At 34.2% G+C, this 25,527-nt stretch overlaps 1 protein-coding gene across 21 annotated transcripts in view; it reads left to right on the top strand.

The window, feature by feature from the left end:
- Window positions 1–25,527, top strand: part of ROBO2 (roundabout guidance receptor 2) — a 1,679,075-nt gene that overhangs the window by 915,164 nt on the left and 738,384 nt on the right. The window lies entirely within an intron of this gene.

Genomic DNA, 25,527 nt, shown 5'->3' with positions numbered 1-25,527 from the left:
CTTTCTTTTTTTAATTTAATTTATTTTATTTATTTATTTTTTTGCCCACCTGCAACTGTCTTGATTGAGTTATAACTGCTCTTCCTTTCTAAAATGGAGACCTCAAGAACAAAGAGAACTACAATCATCTCTTCTATAAGTTTTGGCAGTAGTTCAAAAGTTCAAAGAAAGAGTGGAAGGAAGAAAGGGAGGGAGGGAGGGAGGGAGGAAGGAAGGAAGGAAGGAAGGAGGGAGATGCCCTCTGTCTTCAAGGTAGAAAGGACTTCCTAAATCTTCTACACAACATACTTTTTCTTACCTCTTATTACCCAGAAAGTACTTACATGGTTACATGTAACTGCAAAGAAGACTGGAAAATGACTTCATTCTGGATGGATTTATCCTTATTTATAAATTGTAGAGGGAGAAAAGATTTTCCTTGCCCCTGTGAGAGTTCCTGGCTAGGTCTACAAGGGAAACAAACAGATAAATGAACAGGAGAAAAGCATGTTTTATGTTACACAGGAGCTTTCATAAGGAAATAAACATCCAAAGAAACAGTTAATTTTGTGAGTTTTTATGCAAGGTTTAATGAAGAAGTAGACAGTCTTGGAGAAGTAGGATTGAACAAAGGGGGTATGATCTAATGAAAATAAACTGAAGGAAACCTAACAAAGCCTGTGAGTTCAGATTCTTCTCTGTGTCCCTGTGTCTTTGGAGATAACGATGTTCCTTTTCTTCAAGTATAGGAGGGCACTTCTCAAACAAAGGTCTTTTGACTTGCTTCCAGGGAGAAGGGTTGGGGAAGGTGAGACCGACGTTGTTTCTGCTTTTTTTCTCAACTGCCAAGATGTTATATTTTGGGATAGTATGTCCTGAACCCTTTCAAAATCAATATAGATAAAAACAATAATTTTTTAGTGGTTTTAATTAGTGGTCTCTAATATCTATAATCTTATCGATTGTAGCTTTAACAATTTCACATCTCTTTTCTCTCTCCATTGCCTTTAGTTTAATGTATCATCATCCCAAAAAGCAAATGCAAACAGATTTGGTCTTTTGGCATTGCTGATAAAGTCAGCTTTCTAGAACACACACACTTAATCATTAACTTATCAGCTAAAAATCTTCCTTAAATCGTTCATGCTGTAACATCTATACTTTTTATTATAAAGGGCAAAAATTGCCCTCTGCATTCCAGGTTGAACCTCATTACATAGCTTCACTTCCCAAGAGTCTGTCTTCTAGCCACATCAAATTCTTTGCAATTTCTTAAAGTTGTTCATTTATTTGTCCTTGTGGGTTTGTACACGCTGCTTCTTCTGCATTTCTGCATACAATATTATTTTGCTCCATCAATCTGATGAGGATCTACATATCCTTCAAGATTCACATCAGATGGTTAAGTTGTTGTTTGTTGGTTTTTTAAAAATCAGATTGTTGGGAAGTCAATACTACAGTGAGCTGTGATTACGCCACGGCACTCCAGCGTGCGTAACAGACTGAGACTCTGTCTCAAAAAAAAAAAAAAAAAAACAGAAAAAATCCAAATCAGTTATCTATTGCAGTTTCCTACTCTCATAGAACATTGTATCTTATATACATGAAAGATTCTAGTGTAGTATTTATTTTATTGTCTTGTAAGTAAAATTTGATTTATCTGTCTTCCCTCTTAGACTGTGAATTCCATGGGAACTTGCGGGGCATAACTGTTTATCTTAGTATGGAGATGCCAAAATAGTAGATTTTCAGTAAGTGTTTCCTGAATTGCTAACTATATGAAATTAAATATATAACATGTATATTAATTATTATGAGAATGTGTGCTAAGACTATAAAGACAATAACTACCCCCTACCAGTTACTACCTTAAGCAATAAAAATGATAAACTTTATCTCAATCCAAATTGAAAGCATGTAATTTAATTTTTCATAAATAATTGCCTTTTGTTGATGCTCAATAAGATTTTTGTTCTTCAAGTAAAAGACAATCTTAATTAGACTTAAGGAATTAAACTGTCATGAAATATAAACTTTTCTAATAAATATAAGGTGTAACATTTCCAGGTAAGTGAGCATTTTCTAGAAGCTCCATGTAGTTCTCTGGTAGAGTAATCTACTGCATATCATTCTGTTGAATTGAACAAGATCCTTCTCCAGAATTGGTTCTCTCATTTAGTAGGATCTGGGCCATAGATTTAAACAATTATAAATGTTTAAAATGTATCTGGGAACTTTATCACTCACAGTATGTTTTTATTTGATGGTTCTTTTTTTATGGTTTCTTGGGTTTACAAATCTGACTATTGTTTTTACATGATTGAGAATATTTTGCTTGGTTTATATTTTCAGTAAAGTATTTCTCACTATATGTAAGAAAGTAGATTAAATGATTTCTTACTTCAATTCATCTTGTTCTGGAATATTAGTCAAGCTACCAATCTTCCTTCACTTTATCTTGATGAATAGAAAAATTATTCCACAGACATCACAGAACTAATCACGAGAATCCCATCGTTTCTGCATTTCATATCCCATGTTCAGTTTTTCCTCATCCATTATGTCTCTAGGGTAGAATTGCCAGAAACTCAAGTTGACATCATAGTATTTCTTACTCCCAGCATGTGCTTTTATTTTGACATTCATCAAAAAACTCTGTCACTGTATGTCTGTAGGTACATAAAGGTCTTTAGGTATGAGTGTCAATTTGCCATAAATAAAGAAAAAGGAGTTTATCTGTCCCTTGATAGCAATTTGTATTTAAATTTGACATCTGCAGGCACAAAAATAATGTTTTGTTGTCTAACAATTAGATTATTAGAAGATATGTGTATATGGGCATATAAACAACTAAAATCAATTTTTATAATGATCTAAACTTCAGATAAACTATTTTCCATCTAAGTTGTAAAAGTTAGCTAAAATAGATTTGTACTAAAATAATTAAAAATGGCAATTGACAAAATGTTGGACTAGTCATTGCAGTTTTTTAAAGGTAAAGACAAATTTTAATAATGCACAGTATAAGACTTGTCCAACAGATTTAGCATAACTAAATTGAAAACTCTGTCAGCATGGCAGAAAATCAGAATTTAAATGATTGAGCAATGGCACTGTCATTAAAAATGTCAAGCATCAAGTTTATTTTCCCTAGAGACATCTCACAGAACATTCTAGTTCCATGCTGTTTTTCTTTCTAAAAAACATATCCAAAAATATATGCAAGCATATAATCTCTACCATTGCTTCTCAAATTATCATTGGTGAAGCATTATGTTTTTGTTTGTGATTTTACTTTTTATTTGCCTTCTCTGGTAGCCCAATACTTTTGTAAAATACAAAAAGAATGAATTACTAGAAAAATAAAATGAAAAGATAAAGTTATACTGATTAAAATGACCAATTATTAACATTATTATTAGATTCAAAAGCATCAAATAACTGACCTATCACTATCAAGGCTTGCTTTCAAGTTCTCTATTTAATGCTCTGTGCACTGGTAACAAGCAGTCTGTGGACTAGCAGTGGTCCACAGACCACACTTTGAGTAGTACTGCTTTACATCATCACTAGTGCAGAAGACATCCTGGTGCATCCACTCTCTGAGTCACTCTAGTATGTTTTACCACAGTCTAAATTGACTTAAAAGTATGGATCACCAAGGTGATAACCAGATTTGTTACACTGACCTCACCATTTATTCCAGATTACCAAATAAAGGTCACTGATAATCAATATCACTGATTTTGTCAACCTGGTCCATGGTAGTGAAACAAAATTTTGTTTAATTACAGGTATTGAAGGAAAATTTCAAAGCTGTAAGGAATATCTTGCTCTACCCACCAAAATTTTCTTAAAAGGAGCTGATAAAATCAATTTCTGTACAAATGCTATATTACATTTTGAATTAAGAGGCATTTTGTTCCTGAAGGTAGAATTTTAGGATCAATTATAGCTACCTTGTATTTTAGGAGGTACTTCAGAGTGATTATATTAATTTAGACATAAAAATCTGGCTATTTATGCAAGAGCTTAAGTATGAGAGAGCTTTTCAATAGGCTCCTTATTTTAAGGCTTACCAACGAAATTACAGTGTAATTGCTTTTATTTGATCTTTTCCTATCTAAAAACTGCCTTGAGGGTGCGTGTTTCAGTCCATTTAATTTTATCAAAGGAAGAGAAGTTCATGAGTTTTTCAAAGAACTTCCAGATTCAAAGTGGGTAAGAATATTCTATGTATTTACACTACTCCGTATGGGTAATTTAAACACTTTAAACAAAAAGGGAAGGAAAGAAAAGAAAAAGATGCACAGAACATGTAGCTGTCCAAGAAAATTATTTAACTTCATATTTTTAGGGTAAACATAATATTTGGAAGAATGCTATTTGTATTTGCCTAGTTCTGTTATTATCAATCATATAAAGTGTTTAATCCTTCATCTATCTGTTAAAATGTTATTTTGTATTTATTTTTCCTCTAGGTTTATTTCATCATCATCATTTAAAACTATCGTTATTGACAAACTTTAATTGTATACCAAATAGTTGGTTTTATTAACTTACATTAAACTAAAACTAATCCATTTGGGAATTAATAATGATAAATTCAGCACTATCCAAGACCCCAGCCTTGAGGAATACTCACGAATGTCTCTTTTTGAGTTAATCCATCTCATCTATATTACTTCTATACATTTAATTCTCAAAGATTTTAAAACCTCAAATCAGCATACCAACTCGTATTCTATGAAACTGGCAGTTTATTTTATTTTTAGCCAGCAAGAAACAAATGAAAAACGAGGACGACTGTTTATACATAATCAGGTTGAGTAAGAGAAGAGTAGGATAATTTTCATAATCCACACTAGCTGTAAGTAGACACACCTGCACATCTCAACGCTACCTCCCAGTGCCCTGGGATCTTACTCATTTAATGAACTATATGTTAATTGTTCAGCCATTTCTAGTGACAGAGTGAAGCCACTAGTGACTTAGAATACACAGTGAACCATCTTACAACCTGAGAGTAGCTACATTTTAACTCAAAATCATGACCACAACTTATTTTTAAGCAAGCAAAAGGGGAGGACATTGCTTCATTTCAACAGACGTTTATTAAGTGTTTACATGTTGGCAGAGTATTAACACTAGCTTAGATTACAGTTATTTTGTAAGACAGGAGGAAATAGCATATAATGGACTATCAGCTTGAACTTTGTTCTCCAGGAAGTCTTGTTCAGGGAAAAACTTGTCATTTGGGCTGTCATAAAGCATTCATTTCTTATTTTAGTAAGGAACATAGGTTAATGGGCACTTATATATTATATGCCAGTCTCAGTCTTGTGCTATTGAGGCATGTACACTCAGGGATCATCTTCACGATGAAACCATTTCATAAAATGTTTATGTATGTTGTAGGATGTTGTCCTTTAATTTTACTTTTTCTGCTTTTTTTAATTCCCAGGGTTTGTATTTTAAAAAATACATGGCCCATGGAAATATAAACCGTAAAAGGCCACTATTACTATAGCTCAATTTGGGGACACTTTTCTTTAACATTGCTCAATATCAGAGAAATGCAACCATGATGAGCTTGTCCAGGTTCTTTTAATAGAAAATGTTGGCATCAGTTTCCAGTGGAATGCATTTGCAGTTTCATTCTTGCACTTAAACTGTTTCAAATTAGAAAGACTTTCTAAAAATAAAAGAAATATTTCTTGGGGAGAAAGCTCTTGTTGATTCTCTCCTCGAAAACCATTACATTTTGTTGGAGAAACTGAGCTCATTGCATGAGGCTTGGGAAAGGGAAAGAGAAACGTGCTTCCAATAAGAGAGAACATTATTTTCTTTGTGGAGTTTTGGATGTGGCAGCAGGGTTACCACTAATACTTGAGACAAATTATCAAAATATCAGGTATGCATTTCATGCCAAGGATTCTGTTTGTCACACCCTCCAAGGATGAATACTGTTTCATGGCATTAATGGCTTAGCATTATTGGATCCCCTTCCCTCCCCTGGAGATACAAAATAATTTCCTTCATTGTAAATCATCAGACAGCATTCATCTGGCTCCATTTTAGGAGTATCCTATGCATATAACAGTATACATTTTTATAGGCAATGGGCATAAATGTGGATAAAACCTATTTTCAGGCATAGTAAATATATACAATTTCAATTTTGTAAGTTACAATTTATTTATTTTACCCAACCTGGATTCATCTCAGCAACCTCCCTAATTACTGATTTTTTTGTTTTCTTCCCAGAAACACCTTGAATTTCAGATGATAAATGTATAATATATCTACCCAGTGATTATGCTCTTTTGAATAATGTTGTCTCTTTCTCTCGAATTCCACTTCTTTCTTTTCATAGTATATTTGTGTGGATTCATTGCTCCTGAATGAACAGGAATTGACCACATATTCTCTCTGGAGACGGAGCTCTCACTATCGAAACATATTTGTTACATTCATTATTACATTAAAATTTAGACAAACACGTGTTTTTAGACAATAAATCATAACTTTCTATGTTTAAAATAATACAAATTACATGGGTAATGCAAACTTATCAAATTGGATCTAGACTTTGATCAGATGACACTGTAAGTTGCCCCTGTTGTTAAGATAACTAAGTTGAAGTTATATGTATCTCAGCTAAAAATCTCAATAAGGAGTATTAGTATCACATTCTGTTTTACAACAAGAAGTGGATTAACAATCACAAAACAGGAATGAAGGGAAAGTATCCAGTCTTTAAGTGTCATAATGTACTTACGAAAAATCCAAAATCACTCAATGATTTTTAAACATAGAGTTAATAGGGACTCCCAAAAAAAGCATATGTCAGATGAATGACATGTATTGTGCCAATGTGTATGTTTTCTCTTTGGTGTATCATCAAATAATGTTAGGAGCAGTTATCTGTATTGGTAATATGACTGCATGAAAATTTTAAACTGCAACCTGAATACCTTTGTTCAGAATAGATAACTAGATATGCCTCCCCCACCAAAAAAGGAGTCAAGAAAATGATACAATAACGCTTATTAAGGACCACTCTGTGCATGGTTTTTCTGTTCCTAGGTGCTCTATATTTCTTAACTCATTTAATCCTCAGCAAACCCTAAGAAATAAAAACAATTATGCTTATTCTATAAAGGAAGAAACTGAGGTATAGATTTCTCAGGAACCTTGCTGAAGTGACATAAGTGGCAGAATTTAGGATTTGAAACTAAGTGGTGCTAACCATTGGGTACACTACCTCTCGGTATAGATGTAAATCTGCAAACTTGCATTACTAATAAATTAAATAACTTTTCTTGCAACAAATGGACATGTGTAGTATTTGTTGAATATTTTATGTGCCTAGTAGAAATTGATCTTTCTTCAGCATTGGAAATTTCACCATTTAAATTGGGAATATCAAAATTTTAAAATCCTTGAACATAATTTATTCCATTTTGTACATTTATGTTGGAAAAAAGTAGAGTCTCTTCATAATCAAAATTGCCACTTGCTTGGTCTATTTATTTCTTTATACCATACATTGAGAGCAAAGATAGGCAGTAAGATTTTGGAGAGTTCTTTCAGTTTGGCTGGTTCTAGTTTAGAGGGGTCCTTTAACAATTTTTATTCTGTTCCTCCCACTCAGTCTTCATGTCCAATACCAAATAGTTATGACACGCCTAGGACTTCCTCTCAATTAACTTATTATACTCTCAAAGGGATAAAATACCCCAAATCACATGCTCCCCCCACTCCCACAATTTCCTAGGACCTATTGCATTAGGGTAAAACTGGAGAAACTGACCAGCTGGAGAGACATGGTATAAAGACTTTCAACATCCCTAAGCAGTATGGGTTTCTATTAGAATTTGCAAATTTCTGCAACTTTGGCAGTGCTGTGACTTGAACAGATGTTTGAGTTGTAAAATTCCCAGAGACAAACTGATATGTGGCCTTGTGCAAATAAGTGATTGACCTCTTTGGCTATATCTCCGAAAAATATTTTGAAACTTGCAATTATTTACAAACCTGGCTTTCATCAGAATCACCTGGGGACATCATTTAAAATCATAAATTCACACTTCAGCTCTAGAGTCGAATGCAATAAATATTATATGGGCCTCTGGATTCTTTACTTTTATAAGTTTCCCAAAATTTTTCTGTTTAGCCAACATTCAGACTATTATTTAAAAACATGTGTTCAGATGATCTTCCAGTTTTGTAGTAAGCCCATATCCGTGAAATGTGTGAGGATTTTCTCTGGCTGTGGATCCAGAGGACTGCTCTGCTAGACTACAGTTTCTCACTAGACTACGAACTCCTAGAGAACATGTTCATGCATTATTGTTACCCAGAGTCCAGGAGAGAGTCTGAGTGTGGTAAATATTAATTTGATAAATCTTCAGGTTAGTTATGATCCAATTTCTTTTCCCTGCATCTATTCATATTGTCCAATCACCTACTTTTGTGATTGAAGTTCCTTTTTAGGTGACATAAAATAATTGATAAATTTATTTTAGCAAGTAAACAATGAAACATTAAAAAAAAAACCTCTGCCAATTGCTTCCTCACCTACCAACATTGAGAAACAACTTTGGCTTATAAAATATATTTAGTCATTTAGTTTTCATTTTATTAAGTATGGGAATTATGAAATTAAGAGACTTTAACTAGAGTAGAAACAAAATACATAGACATTTTTATATAACAGATTTACATCATCAAGCTATTTAGCCCTCTGCCAATAGAGGCAACCAACAATAATGATGGCATGTAAAACTTACTCAGTAGTTCTTGGACTTGAAATGATACGTAACTCAGTGACTATATTTTGGTTTCATGTCATGCAATGATTTGCTCTTCTCAGGCACCAGGAATGTTTTCTCTAAAAAGATTTCATCATCACTCACTATTCTGAATTTCCTAAATAACCATATACTTTGGTTTTTAACACCTTTGCACTTTGTGAAGATTTATCTAACTGAATCCAGAATTTTGTCTTTGAAAAATACCTTTTTAGCCAAACTTTGGATCAACCATTGAGCCACTTAGGGAAATCGTTAGTCGAATATATAAAGATAAAACACATTTTTGAGGGAAATTGACTAAATTGATTGGGAGCTGTGACACATGTCTATGATTGTTATCTATTATCTGGAGATTTGTGACTGAATGGCAGCAATCTTGTTTCATGGAAACTCACTGTCTGGCTAACTGTGACAACAGTAGATCTGAAAGTCTCATAGCCGTCAGCTCTTGCTTACATTAGGGCTAGGCTGACCATGAATGTAATTAGCCTTGAAGGGCTGTGGCTGCAGATGGCTTTAGGGATGTAAACCTGGCAGAAGTAATGACAGGGCTGCAACTCAGCAGTAAGTCTTCATATGTTTTTTTTAATTTTCTTTCGTTCTTCTTTTTTCATGAACGATCTAAACTTGGAAAATTATAACACCTGGAGATTTTCATAAATGTCACTGAAATATTAATCATGGTACCCACTGAGAATAACAATTTTGGGTTTTCCTTTTTTCTACAAAGATGGTTTCTTTTAAATTTTAGGCACATAATCCAAAAATAGTAGTTGTCAGTTGAACAATAAACTGCCAACTGAACTATTCCTGTGAATTTCTTTTTCTGATTTATCTTGATAACCAGAAACCAAAGTATTATTGGTAAAAACATTAAAAATGTGAATAAAATAAATGTTTGTATCATCACCTGAAAAATTAATTACTAACACAAATCAGGCTTGTGTTAGAAAAATATAAAAAAATACAGAAAACATACGAAACCACAAATTACCCATAACTCTAACACTCAGAAAATGTTTTTGTTGTTTCTTTGTAATTATATTTTAATACATTTAAAATCTTTTTTTCCATTTTAGGTTTTGGAAGTTAAGAAACTCTGTATATTAGAAAGAGATATATAAAATGCTCAAGAAATATATTTTTTTAATTCTTATATTTTATTACGTTCCAGAAAGAGTATTGAATCGTAGACTTCTTTGTTACGCTATGAAACTTAAAATGAGTAAAGCCACAAACTGTGTAAGCTTTGGTGTGAAAGATATTCTATGGCATCAGGGTATTTTTTTCTATGTTTTCTATAAACTTTAAATATGAATGAAGTGCATTTAAACATGGTTTGTCTGCATCAAAAGTATTCAACTTTGTAAGTCTAAAGTTTTGAATTACATATATTTCTGCTTCTATAAAATAAATATATTTATTATCAAGACTTTCTACATCCTTTCTCTTGTTGCTTTCTTTTGCATCTGTCAAGTATTTTATATTATGTAAGCCGGAGTCATCAATGTGGCTAGGTACCAAAATAAACAAAAAAAATCACATAATTTCAAAGTGAGTAGTAGCAACATCAAAATCTTAAATGTATTTGGATACTGACAGTATTTTAAATATTACTTAAAACCAGTGTTCTGTTCAAAAAATTCAGATAATATATTGATATTTTAAATATATTTTACGAAAATACAAAACAAGTCTTATATTTCTAACTCTTACCTGACTAAAAAATAGCTAGGAACTTCTTATTCTTCAGCAGAATAATGTTAAACCAAGATTACTTTTAGTGCACATTAAACATTACAAAGGTTAATAAATGTCACATTACAATGGATCTGTCAATATTTAAGCCTCTTCTAAGGCAAAGTTCATGTGCTCTAGGGCAAGGAAAAAAGCTTCATAAATATTTTAATTATTTCAGAACTGGAAAAGGGGTGTATTATTGAAGGACTTGTAAACCATAGGAATTATTTTATTTTTTAATATAGCATTCAGAATCCATACACATTCCTGAGAACATTCAGCATTTGAGAAACTCCTTCTGCTATCAGCAAACAAGACTTTTCGTTTAAATTTACAACATCTTGTATAAAACATTCTTGAAATTATGGAATGACATGAACAATTTGCTCTCTGGAATCTTGTGGCACTTCTCACTTACATAGAAGTGTCTTGTACTGCCAGTTGCATTTCTTAGGAAATAATTATTATTAGTAGTAATGGTAGTATTAGTATTATGAAATGAGGGTCTTGCTATATTGCCCAGGATGGTTCAAACTCCAAGGCTCAAAGGATTCTCCCAAGTAGCTGGGGTTACAGGCACTCTCTACTCTGCCTAGCAAGCAAACAATAGCAGCCTCAGCACAGACTTTGCCCTGAAAGCTTTCTCATGAAATTTGCCTTTGACAGAAGAGTAGCTGATGCTTGATGCTTAGAAAAGAGGTTCTTTTTCCATTCCTTATTTCCTATTGCCGGAGGCATATTGTGTATTCTGAAGTTTACCACCCAGAAAGACAAGGCCTTCGTCTACTCCTAATTTGATTATTGACCCTAATGGCCTTGAAATAGAAAATGGCACTAGCTAAGATAAATAGAATGGAGAAAGAACCAAACAGAAGCCTAACAGAAGTAGGCTGAAGAATGTAAATTTCCCCAGGTCCCCCGAGTTAAGAGGGAACAGGTTAGTGGACCAGCCACAGTTGATTGACTAAAGAGATTAAGTCACCCTGGGAATTTGAGAAAAGGAATTTAAGTGCCATTAGGTTAAACAAAGGCTTTAGGTTAAACACTTCATGTAAAAGTTTGTTGTTTGTTTTCAGACCAATAAAAAAAAAGTAGCTTTGACTTCCAAGAACCATTAACTTTGTTTTTGTCAGCCCATACTTCATCTCGCCCAATAAGAATCTTCCAAAGTCAAACAGTAGACAAGTTTTTCATCTTCAAGCTGCCATCAGGTTTTTTGACTCTTTTTCCCTTTCAATTTGTCATTCATTATTGCCCAAAAATTTCCCTGAGAAAATCTAAGCGTGCTCTTACTTTCTTCTTAAACTACATAAGAAATTCCAGGAGTTGAGCTGACATGGTTTTGTTTTAAATTACTAATTTTCAAAATGACAAGATACTTATATTCTGATTCTCAAGCCAGCAGAGGGGCCATGGTGCCTGCACTTCTACCATAGCTCATCACAGAAGTTCATATCAAAGACTCAGGGTGAGGAGGAAACCATGGTTATTTGGAAGAGCATTTTAAATGTACCTATATTTCCTCAAATTAAGCAACCAAAATTAAAATATAGAAAGAAGATGAAATGGAAAGCTTTAAAGGGGCATGGAATTAGTAAAGAAAATTTGAGAGATGATCATTCAATTTATTCACAGTTGATGCAAAAAGAAGGTGCCTGACCCAGACAGGCCAAGTGACTTCCTAAGGTGACACAGTTAATCAGTGACAGAACCTAGATAAGAACACAGATCATCTGACCCAGTGGGAACACATGGTTGAGATATGACATATGTAACAATTCATTCTGTCTGTGATTTTATGGTTCAGTGTTTTAACATGAGAACCTTTTCCTTGCCATCATGGTTTACTTGTGTCCCCTCCAAAATTGATGTGTTGAATGAAACTAATGGCCAGTAGAGGTGGAGCCTTGAAGAAGTGATTAGGCCATGATGGCTTCTCTCTCATAAATGGCATTAAGGCCCTTATGAAAGTGGCTTCATGCAGTGTTAATCCCTCTTCAGTCCTTCATCCCTTCTGCCATCTGAGGATATAGCATTTCCCACTTCAGGAGGACGCAGCAACAGGGCACCAGTCTTAGAGACAACAACACTCACCAGAAAACCAAACATGCCAGTGCCTTGATCTTGAGCTTCCCAGCCCTCAGAACTGTGAGAAGTAAGTTTCTGTTTTTTATAAATTACCAGTCTCAGGTGTTTTGCTATAGCAACACAAATGGACTAAGACAATTGCTGTGCATAGTGTAATAGTGTATTAGATTCCTATTGCTGCTGTAACAAATTATCACAAACTTAGTGGTTTAAGACAATATAAATTTATCATATGAGAGTTCTGGAGGTCAGAAGTGCCAAATGAGCTATAGAGTGCTAAAATCAAAGGTGTCAGCAAAGTGGCATTCCTCCTGGAGATCCTGGAGGATATCTATTCCTTGCCTTTCCAAACTTCGAGAGGTCGCCTGCCTTTTTGGCTGTTAGCCACTTCACTCTGAACTTTATCACACTTCCTTTTCGGATTCAGATCCTTTTGCCTCCATCTTTTTTATTTTATTATGATTATTATTTATATACAGAGTCTCACTCTGTTGCCCAGGTTGAAGTGCAGGGGTGCCATCTCAGCTCACTGCAACCTCTGCTTCCCAGGTTAAAGCGATTTTTTGCCTCCACCTCTTGAGTAGCTCAGATTATAGGCACATACTAACACATCTGGCTAATTCCTGTATTTTTAGCAAAGATGGGGTTTTGCCATGTTGACCAGCGGTCTTGAATTTCTGACCTCGGGTAATCTGCCTGCCTTGGCCTCCCAAAGTGCTGGGTTGCAGCCATGAGCTACCGCACCCAGCCTTGTCTCCTTCTTATAAGGACCCTATGATTACATTGGGCCCACCAAGAAAGTTCAGGATAATACCCCGTCTCAAGATTTTTAACTTAATCCTATCTGCAAAGTCCCTTTGTCATGCCAAAGTAACAAGCTTGGGGGATGGGATTAGGCTGTGGACATCTTTTGGGGACCATTGTTTTGCACACTATATGTAGTATTGAACCAAACACCAAGTTGGAGATAAGAAGCATGAATTTGAGAAGAACCACTTTCTCCATGGTTTTGATATTCAAGTATTAATTATATACAGGAAAACATTCTGACCATATTATTGCATATACAAAGAGTAATGGAAGTTTTTATAAAAATATGGTCAGTTACCAAATTAACCTGTTTGAATTAATAGACACATAAAAGGTCATATGTAACTCTTCCTTGTAGTTGCTTTGACCTGTATAAAGAGTATCTTAAGAGTGGGCATGGTCGCTCACACCTGTAATCCCAGCACTTTATGAGACGAAGGCAGGCAGATCACCAGAGGTCAGGAGTTTAAGACTAGCCTAGCCAACATGAAAAAAACTCCATTTCTACTAAAAATATAAAAATTAGCCAGGCCTGGTGGCACATGCCTATAATCCCAACTACTGGGGAGACTGAGGCAAGGTAATTGCTTGAACCTGGGAGGCAGAGGAGCCAATATCATGCCACTGCACTCCAGCTAGGGCAACAGAGTAAGACTCTAAAAAAAAAAAAAAAGAAAAAGAGTATCTTAAAGGTTTATTGTGAGAATTTATATATTGCAAAGAAATATAAGGTTTACATAATATTGCAATAATTAATGCCCAAGTGTTAAACAAAATAAGACTATGCAAAATGATTGCATGCAAGAAGAAAAATTCACAAAGAAATTGCTATTTTAGTGCAATTACAAAGTGTTAACTCTTTCATAAAGAACTGTTGTTCTGCCATAATCAAAATACAGAGAGTGCTTTCTGATATTCTAGAATGATAATGAATTGATAGAGGATACTATCATTTTTCAGACACTCAAATTTAGAAAAATATATATATATACCTATGTATATATATTGCAAGTCCTAGGAGAGAGGATGTTTTGCATTTTCCATAAGAGTAAAGAAAAAAACAAACATTTCCCAAGATTAAAATTACACAAATGTTTTGTACATGAACATGTAATATAAAATAGTATCATTTCAATAGTATTTGAAAGGTAAGGCTTCTAACAGCAGTGACACTAAAATGTGATTATAACATTCTCTGCACAGACCAGTTTTTAATATTAGCTTAAGGTTTGTCTTCAAAGTACTCTGGTTCTGGTCAAAAGATGGTAGTTTTAATTATACGCAAACAGTACACACCTAAATGTGTGTGTGTATGTGTGTGTGTTTTCAGAATATGATGCTGTTAGGCCAAAATCCAAGCCTAATTAATTTAGTATTCTATGCTCCAAGGTTGTGGAATTTTTGGAATACTAAACTGCCAAAAGAAGATGAAAGCAAATGTTTTAGGACTATGAGCTTAGAGGAGGGAGGTTTACGAGAAACATGATAAATAGAAACCAGGTAGTTGATACACAGCTCTTTAGAGGCTTTTTACTTCTAGTATGAAGTAAATGATGACATGTTTGTTTGGGTTTTGACCACTCTATTCTACTTTGTATCTTCCAAAGTTCTGTGGCACACAATAGTCTCTCTCTCTCTCTATATATATATAACCTGCTGTCTTATAAATAACCTGCTGTCTTAGTTGGCTCCAGCTGCCATAACAAATTACCATAGACTGGGTGGCTTAAACAACAATTTATATGCTCACAGTACTGGAGGCTGAAAGCTCAAGATCAAGGTGCCAAAATGGCTGAGTTGTGATGAGGGCTCTCTGGCTTGCACACAGTTACCTTCCTGCTGTTTGCTCACCTGGCCGTTCCTAAGTGCGGGGAGAGAGAGAGAGAGGAAGAAGAAAAACGGCAGGAGGAAAGGAAAGGGCATGGGGGAGGAGAATGGAAAGAAGGAAGGAGAAATGGAGATTTCATCTTTCTCTCTTCCTCTTCTTGTAGTGCCCCCAGGCATATTGGATTGGGGCCTCACCCATATGACCATTTAACCTTTAATTACCTTCTTAAAGTTGTATCTCCAAATACAGTGGCATTAGGGGTTAGAACTTCAACATATGATTTTGGGGTGGGGATACGATTCAGTCCATACCATTCCACCCTGTGATGCCTTGAGCACATTTAAGTTAAAAAAAAAAAAAAAAAAAGGTTTTTTTTAATGTATGATGTCTTAAAAAAAAAACCTTATAAAAAATGGATAGAGAAGTGAATGGAAGAAACGTTTTACCTCTGGCTGATCATTGTTAATGTATTTTTAATACTTTAGATATCTTTTTGGAAAGACTCATAAGCAGCTAATGTTAAATGAAGTGAAATAAAAACAAAAAAATGACACAGGGAGCTTTATCTGTTATTTTCCTTTCCTTATCAATACCTCTTTCACTAAAATTTATTCTTTTCGTTCTAATGGCATGTAATTGGCTTAAAGTAGAAATAATTCAGAATACCTTTGAACATTTCCCATAAAAATAAGTACAAAATGAATGAAATATGATCTGATCCTTGTTTTATATTCAAAAACATTCAGAACATTGCCACAGTGTCATACTGAATAAGACAATCTGATCTTAGACCAATATTAAAATTGTGTACCAAGATTACCAAGCATATTTTTGCCAACTAGCCCTATTTTCTTTTCTCATTTATTCAATAGGGAGAACTCAGTTTTTCTAGTGGAGGAAGATATAGTCTAGTTCTTCATTCAGCACATCAATGGTGCTTATTCAGACACCCTAAAAATTAGATTAGAGACGTAAGCGAAACAAGGCTAGTGGCTTACAAGATAACCATCAAAAATCTTAAACTGCATTTTAATAATGCAAAAACAAACAGAGTGAATGTTCTTTTTAATCCCTTGATCTATTTCATGCTCCACTTTCCTTCTCAGGTATTTACAGAGAGAAATAATATGGCTAAAGCACCTAATATTAAAAAAAGAATTAACATATTCAACTTGACTAATAAAAATATGTGGAGGGAATGATTTAATAATATTCTTAAATTTGAAGTTAATTCATTTTAAATGTAAATTTCAATTGGAGAAAGCCAAATGATTTATTCAGCAAAAAGATCCATCAGGTGATTTTCCTAATTTTACTTTTATGTAAACTTTCATTGCTCTACTGAGTTTTCATGCCATATGTAATTGATCCTTTTATTTTGAAAGCACAGTTGATGGAAATGTGAAGGGGAGAAGAGAAAAATTATGTATTCCCTTTCAGATCAGTATGTTCAGTAGTTCCCAAACTTTAATGTGCATTTGGATCACCTGAGAATCTGGTTAATACAGATTTTCCAACTTAGTAAGTCTGGGGTGGGTGTCTAAGAATCTGCATTTCTAACAAGCTCCTGGGAGAGGCCCATGAAATACCATTTTGATTATCAAGGTGCTAGAGTATAGGTGATGGTGGGAAAAATTTAAGCAATCCCAAGAAGTGAACTATCTTCCTCTGAAAAAATAGTAAGAAGAAAATTCAAATTTAAACATGAATCAACCAACGTAGTTATAAAGTAAAATTGTCAACAAGCAAAATCCATCTAAAGAGGCCTCTGCAGTTATTTCAAGTCTAGAAGATCAAAGCAAACAAACACAATCAAGAAGCTAGGAACACAGTAATAGAACAAATCTGCTATAGGTTGTATCCAGAGTCATTAATAATGATGATTATGTAATAATAATAAACTAATATATATTATTGTACCTGTACTGTCTACAATGTTATTCATAGTCAAGTTGGATTATAGTTACCTGAAATTAAAACCTTTGTGTTCTAAACTGTTCATTATCTGTCCCCTTGAACAAAAGATAATGCTATTAAGAAGGTAAAAGCAAAAATATATTCGGAACGTAATATGATGCCTTTTATATTTGACTGAGTAAATTTTGCTGTAGGATATAAATGCATTGGGGTTCTGATGCAAATTATTCATTATAAGACAAAGAAAAATAATAGAAGTAGTTCTCAGAGTAATGATTTAGGGCTTGGGTTTTACATGTTTTCCAAGGGCCTTTATGATTATACATAATTCATGAATCCTTATTTCTGTAATGTTTGAAATTTTTCCCCTCAAAGTGTTTTTTAATGATTAGGTCACATGGCCAGAACAGTCCTTTAATGTCCTTTAATGTCTCCCTTTTTCCCAGTTTATCATTTTTCCATTTTGCCTAGGAATACATTAGCCTTTGCTACATACCCTCAAAACATCTACTTTCATAATCAGCTTGGAACAGAAAATGAACAGTGGGACCTAATTGAATATTATGTGTTTAAGATGGCTAAGCCAGATAAAGTTTAGAAATAAGAAATGCATACGCATACATACAAAATAAAGATTAAAAGATGATCAGCACAAATAAAGAAATGTATACAAGCTGAACATATTTCAGTGTATAGGCAAAAGTATTGAATATAAAAAAGCATGCTGTCCAGAAATGGTGTAAATGTTTCTATATGAAGACCAAAGTAGTTTCACACTTTAAATATAAAACATTTTTACTTATAACTAGTTCATTAGATATATTAGTACAGGTTTTAACTTAAAAATTTGAATTTTGGAGGCCTTTTAAAAAATTCTAGGAATTTAGACATGACTTCCATGTTGGTGGTCTTTGTTTTGCCTAGCAAAACACAACTATGTTCTCATATATGATCCTTAACAGCCCCAAATTGTTTGATACTCATTTGATAAATGGAGTAAAACATTCATTCTTGATTACAGTAGATGAAAATATTTACGACTACAGTGAATTTAAAAGACTATGCCGCAGAACAAACTAATAGGCATTTTAAGCATTCTTAAAAGTTTGGACTTTGTGATACTTTATTAACATAGACTATTTTAAGATAGGAATTTGGAAGGAATCTTATTTTGTTTATTATTCAGCCTTTTCTCTCCTGGGAGAGTTTTCCTCTATTAATTGCTTCTGTGTTCAGATGCTTCTAATTATTAACTTGCAGGTGTCTCTAATCACTGTTTCTTCCAGTGGAGTTTTGTTCGAGGGTCATTAGCTGTGATGCTTAATTACAATACACTGTACCTAGTTTTGTGTACTGTTTGATTTTTTAGATGGCTTTCCAGACCCAGAAAATAGTCACTGGCAATCATTTTCTACAATTAACCACCGTGCCCTGTATCTCTTTCTCTATTATTAAATTGGATCAGAGTGTGGAGAATTATACAAGAGTTAATCCTTAAAACTAAAGACACTCATCTCTGACACATCTAATGATACTTGTTTGCTAGGATATTAAAATCAAAGAACATAAATGTATTTCTATGTCTTAGAGTCTGAAATCTGAAGTATATATAAAGATGTTGAGAGTGACTGATTCTTGCATTTTTAAGGTTAGAAAAGTATGGCCGAAACAGACTTAACCTAAGGAGAGTTTCCTTTCTAGACTTCATTTGCAACATTGCATTGTTGGACTACTCACTTTCTAATGCCATTTTAAGACATTTAAAAGATACAAACTCTTGGAATAATCAGAATAATATCAACATTAGGACATATTTCTGCCTCAAAATTCTTCATGGAATACAAAATATGTCTTTTCTATTTTACATCGGAATAAATTACATGTTGAATAAAAATCAACATGCAAATAAAGAAGTTCATAGGTCAATAGATTTCTCCTACTCAGAGTGCTTATTTAGATCTCGGAATATGTCTTTTGACCCAGACGTGGCATCTAAATGGGGCCCTGTGATTATGGACCTAACTATGGCAGAATGTGTGGAGGCTAGGCCTGATGCTGTGCTCAGACCTAATTCCGTCTGGTGGCTTCCCTGCCTGCCCTTGTAATTACTGTTTGGCTGGACTCAGCAGGATCACCAGGGTATTTGTTGGGTGGTAGGCTGGTTTCGTGTGTATATGTGTTGATGATATTTGTTTTGTTTTAATTTGGTGGTTGTAGTTTTTGGTTTGCTGTTGCTGAAGTTGTTAGTTAAAATCCATGTTTTAACAGTACGAATCCTTGCAGAGGTGAAGCAAGTATCTGGCAATCTCTTAGTGTCACATTTGAAAGCAGAATTATTTCATGTGTTCCATAGCTGAGTTTATCTTTCTCGGTTTTACCAATTAACATTAAGTTCATATTTAGCACAGTTGAACGTATAATGTCATCTCTCCTCTTTCATAAGTAAGTGATTCCCCTATTCCAGTCCTATATTACAAATACTTTCAGAGTATCAAAATAGCTTTTAAAACACTTTGTCTTTTTTTTTAAGTGAAAATAGCATTAGTATTTTTAGCACTTTCAGCATCTGTTACCTGTATTTCTTAGCATATTAAGCAAAAAATACCAAGTGCAAAAAATAAAATTAGCAAAACACAGTTCTAATGTAAATTTACAGTAAGGTTATATGCTTTTAAAAATCTATCAAATTCTTACTGGGAAAAGAAGTTACTTAGGTTTATTGTTTCACAATTATTATTGTATTTGTTTATTGCTAAATTTTTCTGCCCATCCATGAAATTTATTTTAGTATGTCTGTACTAGGAAACTAAAATTGTATTATATTGGAAACTCAACTCTTGCATAGAAGTTTTAAGCTACTGTATCTTTGAATGAGAATTTTGAAGGTGAATAACTCTTAAACATGACATTTCAAATGGTTTTGAATTCACAGTCTCCATAATTTGTTTCCATTATGGGTTTGTTTTGTGTATGTTAGCATCACTTGTATCTGTGAAAGGATATTAACCTGGAGTGCTGCCTACAGGAAGGAGAATGGCCTCTTTTGCTTACATAATCCCAAACCAAAATACCGTCATCACCATTAGATAACATATTTTAGGGTTGCTCTGATTTATAAAGCTTTTATGTAACACATTATAGCTATTTATCAGGAAATTTGATTACTAAAACATCCCCATATGTATTATTCACTCTATATACACATAAGATATAAGTGGTTGAACTAAAATCCCCATTGGAAAATTCTTGTATATTCCTTAAAAAGTCCACAGCATAAAAGTCTACTTTATGAGTCTGAAAAAGTAGACTTCTACATCATAAGCAGGTAAAAAACTTTAAATCTCATTAAAACGTATTCTTATTTAACACTCCTATAGTGTTCAAATGTTGTGATTAATAGAAATTATCCTAAACTTTGTAATCATTAGCAAAGCCCTAGAATGTGCTATAAAAACAATCTACAGACTTGTTATCTGGGTTCCTTAACCTAATCTTTCTGAATAATGAGGTGACTTCAGTATATTAATGGTGTCATTTTCTGGTTTTTATCCTCAACAGAAGCATACGATGGAAACCATTTATCTCAAACCAATTTAGTATCACACTGTAGAAGACAGTAATTGGAAGAAGTCTTGTATTGTGATTTATTTCATGCCTTATGATCTAAGGTTGCTAACTATTCATTTACTTTATCTGGTGTCCAATAAGAGATTGTCTAATTAAATTTTGGTGTCTAAGGCATAGCTGCTATCAATGCAATGGTTTTCTAAAGTTGGTAAAACGATTAACTGTAGAGTTTGTGCTGGAACTTGTTGTTCAACAATATTATCTTTCATATCATGAGAGAGTATTGCTTAAGAGAGTCCTCAATTTAATTATTCAAATTGAAGCTATATTCATGCTATGGAGCAACACAATGAACAGAATTCAATTTTAGAACTAGGCTCCAGCCTATTTACCAGAACCATTTCTGTTTTGTTCTTTGTTATCTATAGCATATTTGTAATAATTAATAAACATTTATCAATCCTCTGTATGAGCACACTAGGGGTTTAATGAGCTCTTTTTGCTTAAAATGGACAGAAGCATTATTATGAATCATCTAAGTGGCACATCTTCACTTGCTTTTTTGATAGATAAACATCTTATTAAAAATTAAGTTTTAATTTGGCATAATTCTGTTTGATAATGTAACAATTACAAATACATAATAAGTAGAAATTATCCACATTGTCAGTTAATGAAATTTAATGGAATGACATCTATTTTAAGAAGATTATAGAAATTGTCAAGATTTTTTTGTGGAAGTGTGCATAAGAATCTTCATTTCTGTCCAAACCTTTATTAAAGATCTCTTATCCCCTACGCTGCACCACACATCATAGACACAAAGGTAAATAGGAGACAGTCTCTGTTCTCCTAGAACTCATTTTCTAGTTGGGGACATGATACTGTAGAGGAGCAAACACATTACTGTTATGGCTTCAGAGAAATGCAACAGAGAAGCCTTGCACAGAGGCCAGCTGGTATATCAAATACTAATTCATCAGGCAAGCATCCCCTAGGTCTCTGACACCTTTAGCTCAACTCTCTGCTTTGCAATCTAGGAACATAGTTGCAGCAAGTAAAAGATCAAATCAAAGAAACAGATTGTTATTTAGTAAATTACTAGAAGCCTAGGGCTGTTTCAATTTTTTATGTTAGTTTTCCTAATACTTTCCTATTAAATTATATTTTCATCTTTTTAATTAAATTTAATTAATTTTAATGTTAATGCATTGGAATTTTTAATTCTGATGTTAATGCTTATCTAAGAGGAGACAACATTATATCCAAACAGGAGACAGCTGTGAGGGATGCCTCACTTTCACATCTCCCCAAACAGAAATGATAAATATAAGTTTCCTGCCAAAAGCTGAAGGAGGTTGAAATGGAGACACAGAGGGGAGATGGTTAATCTTTTTGAGAAGGTCTGGGTCAGGAGAGTTGAATCACACACCTGATTAAACTCAATTAAATAAACAGTGGATAAAAATCAGCTGAAAAGATCAAAAGCAAAAATGATAGAAGAAACATGTGAGTGATTTAAGGCTATCTTGAGACTTGAGCCACGAGAAAAAACTGACTAGCCAATACCTAGAGGATTTTATTTAGGTTGCATATATATGCAAGCCTTATATATGTAACAGTGCTTCTACATCGTAATTATTTCCATGGGTAATTTTACTGTCCTCAATTTTTGCCTTACAAGGTGACTAGAAACTTAATTGTGAATAAAATTCAACTATGCAATATAGCATAATCTTTAGAGAAGAGCTATCTTTTGAATTAAGCTTTGAGGATGTGTGCGATTTTGTCCAATGGAAAATGCAAACGGCCACTTCAGGTTGACAGAATGCATGTTTATCAAATATAAAAAGGATTTATCTGGTATTATAAGTTTTCAAATATCAAACTGTACAAAAATAAATCTGATATGCATATTATCATAGTTTATTAATGATAGAGTTAATGAGCAAGCCCACTATTCGTACTCAAACTATTCCAGGATATGTATTAGCTAAAAATATCAATGTTCACTCACATGTACATGCATTGCCCATAATTAATGCATCACAGAAGTAGAGCTTAAATTGGAAGATGAATGCAAACCACCCTTGAGTGCGAGTGCTAAGATCAGGAAAGACAAAATGAAGTCGATGGTACTTATGAACTATATCAGATACCTCTTAGTACTGTCTAAGAACCTCTCAGCAGGATCTCTCTCTGGGGCCCTTGAACACTTGTCTTATTCCAGATCTGGCAACTACTGATTTTGAATGATTGCATCTTTCTTCATGCTCACATGGCACATTTTTCTTGCCTCCTTCATGCTTTCCTCTTGTTCCTGAGACTAGAGATGCAATGGAACACATCAGGGCTTCCTTGTGTGCAATGTGAAAGTGTGTGTTGTGCAGGTGAGGAGTGGGGGAGGGCAGGTTCATGGCCCATGAAGCAAGCCTGACACAATAGAAACAGGAAATGACCAATAAATTATTTCTTCCTTCCCCCAAGAGAGACTGAGATACAGTAGTTCATGCTGCCTTTTGAAGATAGCAAAATTGTGCTTGGTGCAGAGTGTTGGCAGTTTGGTAATGCACCTCCATGTTTTTGCCCTCCCTCTGTCTCTTTTCTCTGGTTCTGACTTCCTTGGGAGAACTCTTCCTAATAAAGCATTAGCACATAAGGTTTTGCTTGAGATTTACACCTTTTATACCTAGAAGAATAATCAATTCCAAAAAAAAATTTATAGACCCTTTGGATTACAGATAAGTTCATTTAAGCTTTGGAAAAGCAAGGACAAATAGTTCTTCAAAACTGTTTCTATGGAGATTTAAAGAGTAAATGTTTGCAGACTTCAGCCTTTTAACTTTCAAAACAAACAAACAAACAAAAACCTTTCTGGTTGCAAACACAATAAAGATCAATAAGCCTAGCTTCTGAATTATGGTTGCCTGGAGCCAAGTCCTCTGGCTACTTCAGAAGGAGGGAAAGTCAGTTCTCCCTCTTTGCACTTCTGGTAGATGCTGTTTACATATGAGTGGAAGATCAGCAAACTTTCTCAAGGAAAGCATCATGTAATCAAAACATGAAAAGTGAGTAGAAGTTGGCAATGGAAAGGGAAGTGAGGAATTTGGGAGTCATACTAACAGGATGACCAGAAATCAGGAGAGAGCAGTTGCATTCTTAAAACTGGATTCAGCATGGTCACGTCACAAAGTGATGGGTAAGGGTGTGGTGAGAGATGAGACTAGAGAGGAAGGAGTGGACTAAGTCTGAGCTGTTTGATATGGTGGCCACTAGCCACATGTGGCTACCTAAGTGTCAATTAACTAAAATTAAACATTTCATTCTTCAGTCACATTAGCCACATTTGAAGTGCTCAGTAGCCACATGTGGCTAGCAGCTATTACCTTGGACAGAGCAGAAACATCATAGAAAGTTTTTACTGGGCAGAACTTGGATAGTTTGTGAAAGGTGGACTAAGGTTTTCTTATGCAACAACCATTTGTATTTATTGACAGATTTAAAGCAATGTGTTTCTTTCATAAGTACCTATTTAAAGGGAAAGATAGGGCACTTTATTATATTGTATTTTATTTTGTTATTTGCTTTTTGATGACTAGTGCAGTTGCTCTGTCTTTGCTGCAGGAAGCATTTTTTTTTTTTTTTTAAGAATTGACGTGATGAGAAAATCACGACTAGATTCCAGTCCAAAAATTAGCCATGTCATTTCAGGCAAATCATCTAATTTCATTGATTCTGTTTTCTCAACTGTTAAGGGCTTATACTTCCTTCCATGCCCACTTGTTCTAACTCCTAGGTAGAAATAATGTAAAATAAATAAAAAAATAAAGCAAAAACAGAGGGAAATAAGTTAAAACCCTTTTTCAGAGGAACATTAGCTGAGTCCTAAGGTGCAGTGGCGGATGCATCAAAGGCGGTGCGGTGGCTTAAGAGGGAGTTGTTATGTGGGAAAGGGCAGGAGCAGGCTAGTCTTTACCCAGTGCCATCTTTACCCTCTCCACACTTCAGTCAAAGTAGTTTGGAATCTTATTAGAGATTCCTAGTACTGCTGTTTTTTGTTTGTTTGTTTGTTTGTTTGTTTTTAAATATCCTGCTTAACACATTTGTCTCAAAAATATTTTCTGAGATTCTCTGACAACCAAATCTGGACCCCAGCACCAATATTCACCTGCAGTTACATTATGGATGAAATCAGATGTGCACTTTCCATGGTATACATTTATTTTTCAAACCTCAGGAAGTCATACTGAGCACTTACTCTCAGGACAAGAGTCTTCGTATATCCCCACTCTTGATTCTGTCCTCATAAGGTTGAACCCAGAAAGGAGTTTGAGGAATACTTTATTACCAGGGGGTTAAAGCGAACCCTGAGCTTGTGAGTACTAATATATAACCGTCTCTCAAATTCTGCAACTGTAGATTTTTAATCCTCTAAATCTAGGAAATTCAAAATATTTTTCTGACTTTACCTACATTCAAATTAAGTTAAAATAGCACTGTTAATGGATAATATGATCAAAATAGAAACATTTTAAATGAATCTAGTTCAGTATTGATCTGGGCACAATTGTTCACACCTGTAAACCTAGCACTTTGTGAGGCTGAGGCTAGTGGAGCACTTGAGGCCAGGAGTTGGTGACCAGCCTCGCTAACATGGTGAAACCCTGTCTCTACTAAAAATATAAAAATTAGCCAGGCGTGGAACTGCATGCCTGTAATCCCACCTACTCAAGAGGCTGAGGCATGAGAATTGCCAGAACCTGGGATGCAGAGGCTGCA

Source organism: Aotus nancymaae, unplaced genomic scaffold (assembly GCF_030222135.1).
Source record: "Aotus nancymaae isolate 86718 unplaced genomic scaffold, 86718_ANA_hifiasm-v0.15.2.pri h1tg000022l_1, whole genome shotgun sequence".
In the NCBI taxonomy this organism is placed as follows: Eukaryota; Metazoa; Chordata; class Mammalia; order Primates; family Aotidae; genus Aotus; species Aotus nancymaae.
This window is presented reverse-complemented; position numbering and strand designations above follow the sequence as displayed.